The 13525-nt window shown below is 39.9% G+C and overlaps 1 protein-coding gene across 4 annotated transcripts in view; it reads left to right on the top strand.

The window, feature by feature from the left end:
- Ctnna2 (catenin alpha 2) overlaps window positions 1-13525 on the top strand; it is a 1136313-nt gene that overhangs the window by 900026 nt on the left and 222762 nt on the right. The window lies entirely within an intron of this gene.

The following is a 13525-nucleotide window of genomic DNA, read 5'->3' as shown; positions in this document are numbered from 1 at the left end:
TAAGTTCATTTGCTAATTCTACAAGTTTCTATTCTTTCAGAACCCAGTGTATAGAATCATGTGCCTATAAATTATGACAGTGACGTTTCATCTTTGTTAATCCTTGTTTTTTTTCTTCCTTGCATTATTCTTGTGCTGACCCAGGCTCTAGTACAAGGTGGTGTTAATATAAATATGTGATATTTCTAGATCCCAGTAAAGAAAATTCTCTATTTTACAGTGAACGATGTTATTTGCAGATAGACCAAGTTTGTTCCATCACTCATTTCCCAGCAGAGATATATTTTTAATGTTATAAATGTAGTCTGATGAAAAAGTATCTCATGTGAAAAAAGGCTTAGCAGGCAGGCTTGAGAGCCTGAGTTTGATCCCTGGCATACACTTAGAGAAGCTGGGTACGGTAGCAGGTGCCTGCAGTCCCAGGATCCCTGGAGCTAGCAGGCAGTCTCATAATATTGAAAAATAAAGTAGGGAATGATTGAAGAAAGACAACACTAAATGTTGCCTCCTGGCTTATATATACATGTAACTTTAGCTCTATGACAATAATTTTAGTTTTTCAGTATTTCTTGACTTTGGATTTTATGCTCAATTTCCCACCTGTTTCTGTTTTTTGAATATTTGTTTGCTACTCCTTAGTTTAGTATATGGTTTCAAAGAAATGAGTGGCATTTTAAAAAATAGTTTTAAAAGATATTTTTATTTTCATCATAGTCATTGTGTGTGTGTGTGTGTGTGTGTGTGTGTGTGTGTGTGTGTGTGTGTGTGTGAAGTGTGCAGTACAGGGTATGCAAGTGGAGGTTGGTGAAAAACTTATGGAGTTGTTTGTCTTCTTTAACTACGTAGGTTCTGGGGATTTGAACTCAGTTCCTCAGGCTTGGCATCAAGCACCTTTACCCACTAAACCATCTTGCCAGACCAGAAATTGATGCTATTAGGTGAATTAAGTTTGTCACAACCTATCACACAATTAGAAAACCCTTAACAATCACTTAGTGCAAGTAGAATTTCAGTAAAATATGAGTAGGAAGAAATTCTTTGGCTTTTCATAGTTGTCTTAAGAATGGTCATTTTGGAAACTTTTTTCATTCATAATATTGGTAATATCTTACAAAAAATAGGTGACTCACCCCCAGGGTACTATGATTGGAGGAATTCAGCAGGCCAGATCTGTTGTTTTCTGATTTTTAGTCCAGCTATTACAGGATGTCCCACTTCAACTAAAAAAAAAAAAACGAATATTGATATTTTCCCCTGAACACTCGTTTCCAAACCCTCTGTGGGTTAACCAAGGACTCCAGGGTGGGCCGACTCAGGATGCACAGAAATGCTCAGAGGACACCTGTTGGACCTCATATCCAAGCAAATTGAATGGAATTTTGCAGAAATGGAATGCAAATTACGGCAACTCTCTACCAAAGTAATGTGCTTGGGGGTGGTGGTGGATGTAAATTGGGGGCAAAATCTGCATTGCAGCAATGAAAATACAAACTAATTTTGAAAATTAGATGCAAAAACCAGTCCAGCTGTCTTGGGCCTCCACATTTACTTCTCTTATTGCTTGGCCGCTCAGTCAACTGTCCTAACATTCCTTCTCCTCAGCTCTACCAGTAATGAAAACCGCTTGCTCTGTGCTTTGGGGAGCTGCAGAGGCTCTGCTCGGATCTTTCTCCTTTACCTGGACCCTTTGGTCTGTTTTGTATGCAACTGATAGAGTGAACTGGTTTCTGAATATCTCAATCAGATCAAGTGCTATCTCTGTCTGAGATCATGCAAAAGCTGTCTGTTTTTCTCAAGTAAAGATTCACATTTTGGGAAGGGAAGATGGCTCAATGGGAAAAGTACTTGCCACACAACATAAAGGACCAGAGTTTGAATCCTCAACACATATATAAATGTTGGGTGTGGCACTGTGTGTCAGTAACCTCAGTGCTGATAAAGTGTTGATTCCATGGGCTTCTTGGTCAGCCAGTCCTGCTGAAAACAACAAGCTTCAGGTTCTATGAGAGACCTTGCCTTGCAAAACTAAAGTAGAGCACAACAAAGGATGATGTCTGGTATTGACCTCTGCCTCCTACACTTGCATGCACTGACAAGTACACCTGTACACAAAAATGCATAAAATAAACGCACTCAAACACACATACACACACACATATGCACACACAGAGGAATGCACATAAAGGACCAACATTTAAACAAATTTTTTTTTCATGTTTCAGTGTGAGAGCCTGTGTGAGTTTATATATATATATATATAGCATGTGACTGCAAGAGCAGCAAGGGCTTTCACCCAGTGAACCATCTCTCCAGCCCCAATGCCCAACGTTTTATCAAAACCTATGTGGCTTGCTTGACACACTCCTTCCTCAGACTTCAGACTAACTTGTTTGGTACCCCTTTTTTCAAGGTATCAGCCACATGACACCCTTGCTTGGGTGAATACCCTCTGCTTCTTCCCACTCTGTTCCTACTCTTTGTCTCCCTTTTCTCCCTTTTCCCTCCTTCTCATTTCTAGTTATTGTTCTGCTTTCTGCGTGTGTCCTGGGGTGGGGTCAACTCCTTGCATTTCTCACTTTCCTCGTATCCCATTTACTTTTGAATCGCACACATATAGCTCAGATAGCCATATCATATGGCTCCTGCTAGTTTACCAATTCCCTAAGGGAAAGGACCCATGCCTAATTGATTCCTAACAACACCCCAGCACCTAACTGAGTGCCTGCCTGTAGCAAGAGTTCAATAAATAGATGGTGCCCAAAGAAGGAATAAAATAATAAGTGTAGCTAGCAATATTGCTAGCTTGCTATCCCCTGAGGTAATGTATCTTAATAGCATGTCTGCAGGATGCTAAGGGTCACCTTAGGGATCAACAGTAAAGAGGCATAGTGCCTATTTAATTCTCTGATTTACTACCAAGGAGAATTTCAACTCTGGGAGGAACTGATGTGGGGAAATGCTATCTTCTCTGAGTAGAAAGGGCTCGCTGTGCTGCCTCTCTGATGCTTCATATCCGAGCTACTTTCAGGCAACTGAGAAGGTGATGTCCAAACTCCACGTTCTTCTTCCCTGGTTTTCTACCTTACAAATATGCTCATGTTCTTAGCCTTGGTTACTGTGGCTATGAGAGAGGATGATTGTTCTGTCTGACAAGGACAACATTGAGGCCTTGGAGATGATGAGTTAGACAAGGCCATCTCAGTTCTCCATTCCATGGTCTTGACTTCACACACCTTGCAGACATGCCTTAAAGTGATGAGATTTTTTTTTTCTGTCAAAAAGATTCAAGGCTTGGAAGCAAGAGACATACCCTGGTATGCAGAACTGCTCACGTGACCATCAGTTAAGCACAAGAGTGGTTGTATGAATGTCCTGAGTGATTGTTCTCAACAATCCCTCTGTTTTCACAGTGCTATATTCAGTGACAATGTATGAGACAGTTCCCATTAGATGAGGCTGGTTCATTACCGGGCAGTCTAACTATGGACAAAACCAGCTATGGTGGCAAACACTTGTAATTCTAGTACAATGGAGGCAGGGCAATCAGGTTTTTAAGACCAACTTTAGCTACATAGTGAAACTGAGTCCAGTTTGGAGTATGGAAAACATGAGAACACATCTCAAAAAAAAAAAAAAAAAAGCCTTCAAACTTGACTTGACCTTCTCCAAGAATACAGGGGCAGAATTGAGGCCACAGAGACTGGGTTTTCAGCTGTGGTTGATGGTAAGACAGAGTTTAGAATTGGAATATTCATAGGTGAGGGTTGGGAAGAAAAGGAAAACTGAAAAAAAAAAAGAGAAATGCATCCTGGACCATGCATTCTATTGGAAAAGATAAGCAGAGTGTAAATGTGGAATATGTAATGTTGAACTCCGTGAATGTGGCTCAATATCTAATGCTAGGAGTAGTAAGTGGTCACAGGGGACTTGGATTTTGAAGAAAGTTTGAGCATTCACAGGCAGATAAGATCCACAGGTAGGCCTTTGATAGCAGGCCTCCAGGCTCACACCTATACATAACAAGCACACACTCAGAATGGAACACAGGCCACTGGTGAGTGCTCACTGGCCTGTACAGGCTGCTTGACAGTGGTGAAAGGAGAAATCCCTCACCTCTGATCTCCAGGCCATGCTTCTACAAAATGACACAAATGTGACATTTTGCCAGGAGTAGAACTATGGAACAGATTACATCACTGTTTATACTTCTGGGTTGCCCATATGTCCTGTGTCAGCCATCATTAACTGACCCATGGTACTCCCACATAGCTGGTGTCTGCCATACTTCAGCTGACCAGAATTCATATGAGAACCATGTTGTCTAAGTATTAACTGGTTTTTAAGGTCTTCCCATCCCTACGTGTGCTTTCGTACAAAACAAGATGTATCAAGGGACCAAGAATAATGGATGAGAGGTCATTAAGTCAGTGTGCTTCCCTCATTAGATGACTATTAAGCAGACAGTGTTGGCTGAGTTTATGTCAATTTGATATAAGCTAGAGTTATTCAGGAAGAGGGACCCTCAATTGGGAAGATGCCTCCATCAGATTGGCCTGTACATGAACCTGTGCAGCATTTTCTCAATTGGTGATTGATATGGGAATGCCCAACTGGTGCCACCCCTTGACAGGTGGTCCTGGAGTATGTAAGAATGAAAGTAGAAGCTGGGCATGGTTGTGCACACCTTTAATCCCAGCACCTGGGAGGCAGAGGCAGCTGGATCTCTGTGAGTTCAGGGTCAGCCTGGTTTACAGAGTAAGTTCCAGGACAGCCAGGGCTACAAAGATAAAACTTTTTTTAAAAAAACAAACTAAAAAACAAACAAATTACAACCACAGAAAAACAAACAAAAAAGGAAGCAGGTTGAGCATGCTTTGGGGAGCAAGCAACACTCTTCCATGACTTCTGCTTCAGTTCCTGTCTCCAGGTCCCTTCCTTGAGTTCCTGACTTGAATTCCCTCAGGAACGAGTACAACCTGAGAGTTATAAGCTGAAATAAACCCCTTTCTCCCTAAGTTGGTTTTGATCATGCTTTTTTATCCCTGCAATAGCAACCCTAACTAAGACAAGTCTATGCCACAGGGACAGTAAAGACAAAGAATACAAAGTAGGAGCAGTGTGCTTGCAATGTTTACAGAGGACAAAGAGACCAGCACAATTGCAGCCAAGAGTGGGAAGGAAGCCCCAGAAATGAAATTTAGAGTTAGAGAGAAGGATCAGGATTTTCCTTAGGTATCTAGACCCGTCAGGTAGTTTTGAACAAAGATGTAACACTACTAAGTTTTTTTTTTTTTCTTTTTAAATCACTCTTACCTCTTAGATAGTCTAGAGTAGGGAAAGCAGAAGTGAAAAGAACATATAGGATTATTATCTGTGGTCACAAGGATCAGCACTATGGCTGCAGCAGCAGTGGAGGAGATGTGAAGAATGGGTGAATTTGGGTTGTGTTTCTGAGTCTGTGCTATCTTGCTAAGATATTGGATGACCCCAAGTTTTGGCATTCTGCAGTAATACAATCAGTTGGAAGTTTCAAAAAGCACTGGTTACCCACTCAGACTGTTTCTCAGTTGGCTCTGACTGCAGTTGTTTGATAGGCATGGCTCTGAAAGCCCCACAGGTATCCTGGGTTTAAAGAAATGCATCCGGGCTTTGTAAATACTAGGGTTTCTGAGTCAACTGTGAGCCAAAGAGAAAACCAAGAAATGATGACTCAGTAATACATGGACAGACTGGATCTGCAAGGTTTTCAGAGTACATGTTCGGTATTGATGTGCCCCGTTGCTCAGAGGTGACAGTCCTGATCCAGCCAATACACTAAACTAGACCTGAGGTATTGAGTTCTCTCACAAAATTGGCCATAGAAAATCCACAAGTACTAATAATCTGTGAGGAGCTGTTTTGTTTTGCTCAATCATGTTGTACACTTACAGTAATATTTACACCTACAGATATATTTAGACCAATATCACCCTTTCTCCAAAGAGTCCTTAACTTCTAAACACTATCTTGTTTTTTTTTTCCCAAAAGGATACCATAAAAACATCTCATAAAAATTGAAATATCCATTTTAGACTGTTCTTAAAAATTATTTTGTTTACTTATTTATTTATTTGTTTATTTAATGTGTGTGTGTGTGTGTGTGTGTGTGTGTGTGTGTGTGTGTGTGCATTCTACAGCACACATGTGGAAGTCAGAGGACAATCAGCAGAAGTTGCTTCTCTCTTCTTATTATGTAGTTCTTGGGGATTAAACTGGTTGTCAAAGCAAGCATCTTTACCCACTAAGCCATTTTACCAGCCCCTAGACTCTTAATATATAAATATAAACCAGGCAGTGGTGGCGCACGCCTTTAATCCCAGCACTCGGGAGGTGGATCTCTGTAAGTTCGAGGCCAGCCTGGGCTACAGAGTAAGTTCCAGGAAAGGCGCAAAGCTACACAGAGAAACTCTGCCTCAAACAAACAAATAAATATAAGACTAGAATCTTTTACTTTATTTAATACTTTTGAAAACTTTATGACTAGCCAGTATAGTTGACTTAAGTTTACAGATCAGAAAAGCTGAGATATGGAGAAGTTTTGTAATGAAGCATAGGAGAGAAACTCAGATGCTAAATTCCTTGCCTTATAATATGAGGACCTAAGTCCAAGCCCCAGAAACAACATAAAAAAAGCTAGGTGTGGTGACATGAGCTTCTATACCAGGGCTCTGAAGACACTGATATTGGGGTCCTTTGGGTTCACTGCCTGGCCAGCCCAGGATAGACTACTTACTTGGCAAGTCCCATGCCAATCAAGAGGCCCTGCCTCAAAAGGAAAAATGGACAGTGCTAGAGCAGAACACCCAAGGCTAACTTCTGGTCACCATATGCATGCACATGTACATGTATGTACACATATATACACATGTGAACTTACTTGCACATGCACAAACACTAAATTAACATAGCTAGTTCAGTGTCACACAGCTAGAAAGAAACAGACTCCATGCATGAGCTACACTTTTATACTATACCTACACGTAGTCTAATGGTCTCTTATATATAGCATATAGTCCAATCCACCATGCCAATTTTTGGTAAAGTGCCTGGTCCCAAAAGTCTTTGCTCAAAAATGTGAGCTACTGCTATTGGTGCTATTGGACATCTCTCTCAATCATGTCTCAGAGAAGAGTTCCTCACTTACTGGTTGAAGCCCTACACACTCTTGCAGGATAATTATTGCCAACTCTAGTACAGTAAATCATCCAAGTTGCTTTGAGATGATGGTGTTGGGTCACAGGTTAAAGTCACTCACTAATATCACAAGCTTTCACTTGCTCAGCCTTTCTGACTCCAATCTGCTTTGCTTTCATGATGATTTGTAAACAATGGAACCCAAGGATAGTAAATGTTTCCATGTTAGAATTCTTTTGTAACTACTGAATTAGCCATGATCATACATTCTTCTAGATTCAACTTAACTGTTTATAATGTGGCCAAAACATAAATTAGAGGGCTTTGATTATTTAACTCAATTTAAAAAAGAATACTCATAAGAAGAACCAACTGTGAGTTTCTGTGATATTTTGGCTTTTTGGCATTTGCACAAAAACTAGTCCCACCTCAACCAACCCCTGAGCTTTTCTCCCAGTAGTTAGTATGCTTCTGGAGAATCATCTAGAAAAGATGAAGCAATTATATTGTCCACATCTCAGGAGAAGGGGAAGTCCAACCACTCTTTAGGTCATGCCCTATGTTATTGTTAGGCAAAAATTCATGAATCATGGCTATAAGACATTTGGTAATAAATATAGCTTTTCCAGATGAGAAGCTCAAGGAAACTAAAAGTTATCAGACCCAAAGTCACCAGCTGGTGAGTGAGTGACAGAGGCAGGTTTAGACAGCCTGGGGAACCCTCTTCTGCTTTCCCACATGCTCTCTTGATTTCCCTATATACTACAGCTTATTTATTAGCTGTATATTCTCCTGAACAACTTACCTTCCCCACAATAGAACCATAAGCCCACACATTGGCATTATGATTTTAGTCTATGTTCTTTAAAGTAAACAAAAAGTAATTAGATGTATTAGGAAGAGTCTCAGGAAACTGGTGTCTGGGCTTTCATAGTGATGTTGGCAGATCAGACATTAGAAGGTTATTATATTTCGTGTCTTTTCTGCAGATAAGTGGGAAAGGTTTTTTGACCTTTTCTTGTACTAATAAATAAGTTTACCAATTCATCATCTGGAAACTAGATGTGTGCACATGTATATAACTTTGTATTTTTCTGTTTTCTGCAATTGTTAACATGGACCTAGCTATTATTCTGCTAACTTTGAAATCTACCTTGGAGCATAAGCTTATCAGATTAAGGTCATACCCCTTCAAAGCAAAACTGAAAAAGTTGTATCCAATTAAAACTGATGTGGTTTGTTTAAGAGCAGGAAAATTTTAATTGCCTAGGTAAAAACACTCTTGAATGTTCATGTATTCAATTTTTGCTACCTACAAATGCTTTTATATCAGAAAGCCCTGTAGCCAGCCCGCAGCCATAGTTTGGAAGGCAGGTGCATTGGGACACTATTTTTTTTTTTTAACTAAAAACAACTTTACAGATTGCCCTGACTCCATTAAATTTAGAAAAAGGTAGAAACTAACTTCATAGAGCCCCTATGGCCAGCTTGAGGCTCAGTGTATAAGCATTTTCAATCCTTAACTTAAAATGTAACACTAGGTCCTTTGGACCTGGTGACTGGGATTTCTTAGACCATATAATAAATTGTGTGAATATACCCATTACTTTAACCTCACTTATCTTGGTGATTATGTAGCTCAAGATTTCAGATTCTGGAACAAAGAAAAAAACAATTACCTTGGTCTAAGGAATTTGGAGTTTGCAAGGAGAATGTTTCACTATAATAATATCTCACTGCCTTTAAGCCTTAAGTGAAGCTGAAGCTTGGGTTTTGGGGTGTACCTATGCTGTCCTGGACTATGAAGGAACTAACAATATGGAACCCACCACCCTTTGATATAAGCCATAACGTTGATTTGTGACTGACAGGTGTAAGTACTTTGAATTCCCTTTGGCCTTGTATATATGTGAGCCAATGGGGGAGGGGGCAAACAGAGGTCAATGATAGAAACAAAGAGCAATTCACACATTAAGTAATGGTCAGTTGTTGGAGATAATTTGTTTAGATTAATTGATATCTCGTTATATATATGCGTTTATGTGTTTCTTTTTTTTCTGTATGCTTGAATTTTCTTATATGCTAAAACATGCCTCTGGAGATTAGAGGACAATGTTATGGAGTTGGTTTTCTCCTTTCACAACAAGGTTCCTGGAAATCAAACGCAGGTCACCAGACTTGGCATCAAGGACCTTACATGGTGAGCCATTTTGCTGGCCCTGTGCTTTTTTTTTTTCTGCAGCATCATTAGGACCTATTTATGAATAGACACAGTACCAGTGAGTGGCAAGTGTTATGGCATTCTTTAGTGTGCTCTTCAGTTTCTAACAAGATTCTTGGTCCCTCAAAGCCACTTTAGTGTGTGAGAGTTTATGGAGGGATATTAGACACACAACCACATTCTTTGGTCTAAACACAGCTCCACCTCATCATATGTAAAATACAACACAAACGCCTTCAGGGAAAATGATGTTTAATTGACCTTTAATATGAAGTAGAAGTAAAACTGTAATACAATTTTACTTTCTAGAGGTTCCTTGGGTTCCCCTTCCAACCAGACTGCCGCCCTTGCCTGCTCCTGTTGAGACATTCTGGAGTGTGAATGCCACACACTCTGGGAGCCTGGGACTTGCATCAATATTTTCATGAAATGTCATTTGCCATCAAAATACACTTAGTTACTTACACAGGCTGACAAGTTGTTCTTTTTCATGCTAAAACAATAGAATTCTCACAACATAATCTCTGCCAAATGTTTTCCTGCAGGATTGAAAGAATGAACATGTCTTTCCTAATCTGTAGATTGTCCTGTAGATGATTTCCTTATAGAGTTTATGTGTTTGTGATGGGGGTAGGGGGTGGGGAGAGGGGTCAGGATCTGAGAGATTCATCATCTCTCCTCACAACATAACCTTTTGTAGTTAAAAAAACCAAAAACAAAAATGAGAATGAACAGAATTCATTGGCTTTTATATTTCTCCCTTCAAAACAATCAGAAGAATATAAATAACAAGGATATAATAGCATGTGTAGCCATACAAAGCATTGAAACCTTTAAGTATATTAAATGTCTCTTTGAAGGGTTTCTTGAAGTCAGAGGAAAGCAAGGAAACATGACAGAAGTCAGACAGTCTGGAAAGTCAACTAGAGGGGTAAGTGGCCCCTGGGCAGTGACACATCAGGAGTTTAAGTCATGAGTCAGAGCACTGCATGACAGAGCTATTGGCAACCACATTTGCTGCCCACTTCACTTGAGTCAGACCCTCCTTTCCCTATATCCCTCCAATATGATTTTTTACGTCTTGCCTCATTTTCACTCCTCGCCATGACAGTAAGAATCTCACTCTATGACTCAGCTCTGGCAGTAATGGCCATGTCTTCTTCAAGAACGTGGATTGCCCTTATTTCTTGTCTGCCCTTTCTTCTATTGGAGCATCTGTTTTTTCCTCTCATGACTATGAACTTCATTGGCATGAGGGTGCTTCACCCTCCACAGTGGACCCGGAGGGGTAGAAGTATCCTTGGATCTCCTCAGATAGATGAAAAGTGAACAATGTTTCCTTGTGGGCAAAAAGGTCTACCAAGTGTCATGGTTACCATAGGTAGACGAGGACTGCACTAGCTTACAAATTTGTTTCTCTCTCTCTCTCTCTCTCTCTCTCTCTCTCTCTCTCTCTCTCTCTCTCAAGAACTATGCGGCACATACTTGAAGGCATCACTTGGAAGGACTTGACTTTTGAGACACTTGATTGTGGGGATCAAAACAGCTTCTTTAGCTGAGTGTTGTTTGGTGGTAGGTCAAATCATGACTTACTTTTGGTTTGCAAAACTGCTTATCTGTAAGTAACTCTACAATTCTGCTCTCACTAGCATCCTCCACATCTTTTGCCTCTGTGTAGAAACTGTTATGACACTGTACAGGAAATGTGCAGTACCTTTTCTTGTAAAGCATCCTGAAGTGCATTTCTGTCCACATGTGACAGGCTTCCCTATGGAGTGTCTGTGATTTTCACAGTCACAGGGATGGGGAGATGGATCAGCCAGTAAAGCACGCCCCCACATGCATAAACAAACACACACATACACATTGAATTTTTAATGGATTCTTGTCACGTTGAGCGCCAAATGTAGTTGTAACTAACCGTCTTATTAAATAAGAAACACAGAGCCAATTCAGAGAAGAAAGCCAAGAGGTCAGAGCTAAGAGCCTTACCCTTCCTGCTTTAGCCTAGAGCTCTCCAAAAGGGACCTACTTCCTGTGTGTATGTCTTTATATAGTCTAGCTGTTCTGCCTTCTCATTGGTTGTAAACCCAAACACGTGACTGCCTCATCACTGCCTGTATGTACAGCCCTGCAGGTCCTCTATGGTATTGAGATTAAAGGCGTGTGTCTCCAATGTTGGCTGTATCCTTGAACACACAGAGATCTTCCTAGCTCTGTCTACCAAGTGCTGGGATTAAAGGCGTGTGCCACCACCGCCACGCTCTTGCTATGGCTCTAATAGCTCTGACCCCTGGGCAACTTTATTTATTAACATACAATTAAAATTACATTTCAGTACAAATAGAATACCACCATAACCTTTTCCTTTTTTCTTTCCATTTTCCTTTTTTTTTTCATTCGCAAGACAGGGTTTTTTAATTTAGAGGGTGTCAGTCCCCCTTATCAAAATGAAAACAGTTCACCCTTTGTCTCATTTACATAAGAAAAATTTGGAGGGAGGGCTTCTGTCCCAATACCCTGGAAGTTTACATGGCTGTCTCGGAGTTCTGAAGAGGACAAGAAGCATTAATGACATTGTGCGAGTGCTTTTTCTACTCAGAACATTCCAAGTGTAAATCCCTAAGGAAAGGGTTGGCAGCTCATAGTTCTCCAGTCTCTCCTGCAGAGTGTCCTAGTGAAATGGCAGTTCTATACCAGTTTCTCTAGAAGGTGAGAGGGAGGTAAGTGTGCTTCTGTCCACACAGAGCTTCCTGTAATTCGTTATGCATCTCTTCCCCAGTGACTTCCAAAAGAGTGACTACTTTGTTTTGATCAAGGGACTTGACAATTTTCAGACATTTAGAGTGCCTGCAGCTCCTGTGGCATACTTTCAGTTGTGTGTCTGATTACTTTGCATGCTGGGACAACATGGAGACTGATCATAATTTCAAAGGCAGCCATCACTTCTACTTTAAATGAGAATATTACATGGATAGAGATTACAAAGATCAAAGTATCTACTGAGGAAAATATAACAGGGATTTCAATATCCTCCCTATTGACACTCTACCTTGAAATTTTTTTTGATGGGCTGCAGTCCTATGCAGGATTAAGTAGCATTGCTAGATTTCACTCAGTACATAGCAATGGCACCCTTACACCCCATTATGATGAAGAAAAATCATCAATACATTGCCAACCATCCCCATCTGAGAGCCACTTGTTGATAATCTTTATGATAAATAAATTTATTTATCATAACATTCAAGTTATAGATACTTAATGTCCCATACCTATATTGCATAATTTGTAACACACATTATTTAATGTGAATAAATGACCAAATAGTGTCAGAAACAAGCTTGTTTCTTACAAAAAATTAAATTTATTTATTATTGTGTGTGTGTATATAGTGTGTGTGTGTGTGTGTGTGTGTGTGTGTGTGTGTGTGTAGGTCAGAGGACAGCTTTCAAGAGTTGTTTTTTATTCTTTCAGCTGTGGATTCAAGAAATCAAATTCAGGTTATCAAGCTTGTTCTGCAAAGCATTTTTATTCACTGAGTGATGTTGCCAGCTCAAGTTTTGTTATTTAATTAGAATAACTCCAAAATTACTGTTATTCAAAACTCCCACCTGTTTATATCCCATAGTCATTTGGTGATAACCCCTTGACACAAAATTATCTCTTTGTTATATTTAATGCTACCCCTGAAGTAAAAATTAAAATGACTTGGTATTCTGAAATTATGTACAGGAAGGGACCCTGTCCCTAGTTAGCATGGTCTCATTCATTTCTTTATAACTAAGGCAACTGGCTCCAATGCAAGCTTAAGGAAGCAAGTGGATAAGATAATAACATGATGGAAAATATGCCTATAAAGAAGAAATGAGGGCAAAGGTCCACCTCATTCACGTTCCACACAAAGTTTAGGGATAGTTATTAAGTGATGTCTCATGACAGACAAAAATCCTGGTCAATAATTGCTTATTAGTTAAGAGTTCAATTTGACTGGGAACTCTTTGGTATGCCTTATGCTTAACTTGTCTTCATAACCTTAATTTTCTTTTTATTGCTTAAAAAGAAATGTTTCTCCAGTTAACAGCTTTCCTCTGAGCCTTATCTCCTACCAGTTGTTGAGATAGAAGTTTC

Source organism: Peromyscus eremicus, chromosome 3 (assembly GCF_949786415.1).
Source record: "Peromyscus eremicus chromosome 3, PerEre_H2_v1, whole genome shotgun sequence".
NCBI classification, from domain to species: domain Eukaryota; kingdom Metazoa; phylum Chordata; class Mammalia; order Rodentia; family Cricetidae; genus Peromyscus; species Peromyscus eremicus.
The sequence above is the reverse complement of the archived record's forward strand: the minus strand, read 5'-3'. Positions and strand labels throughout refer to the sequence as shown.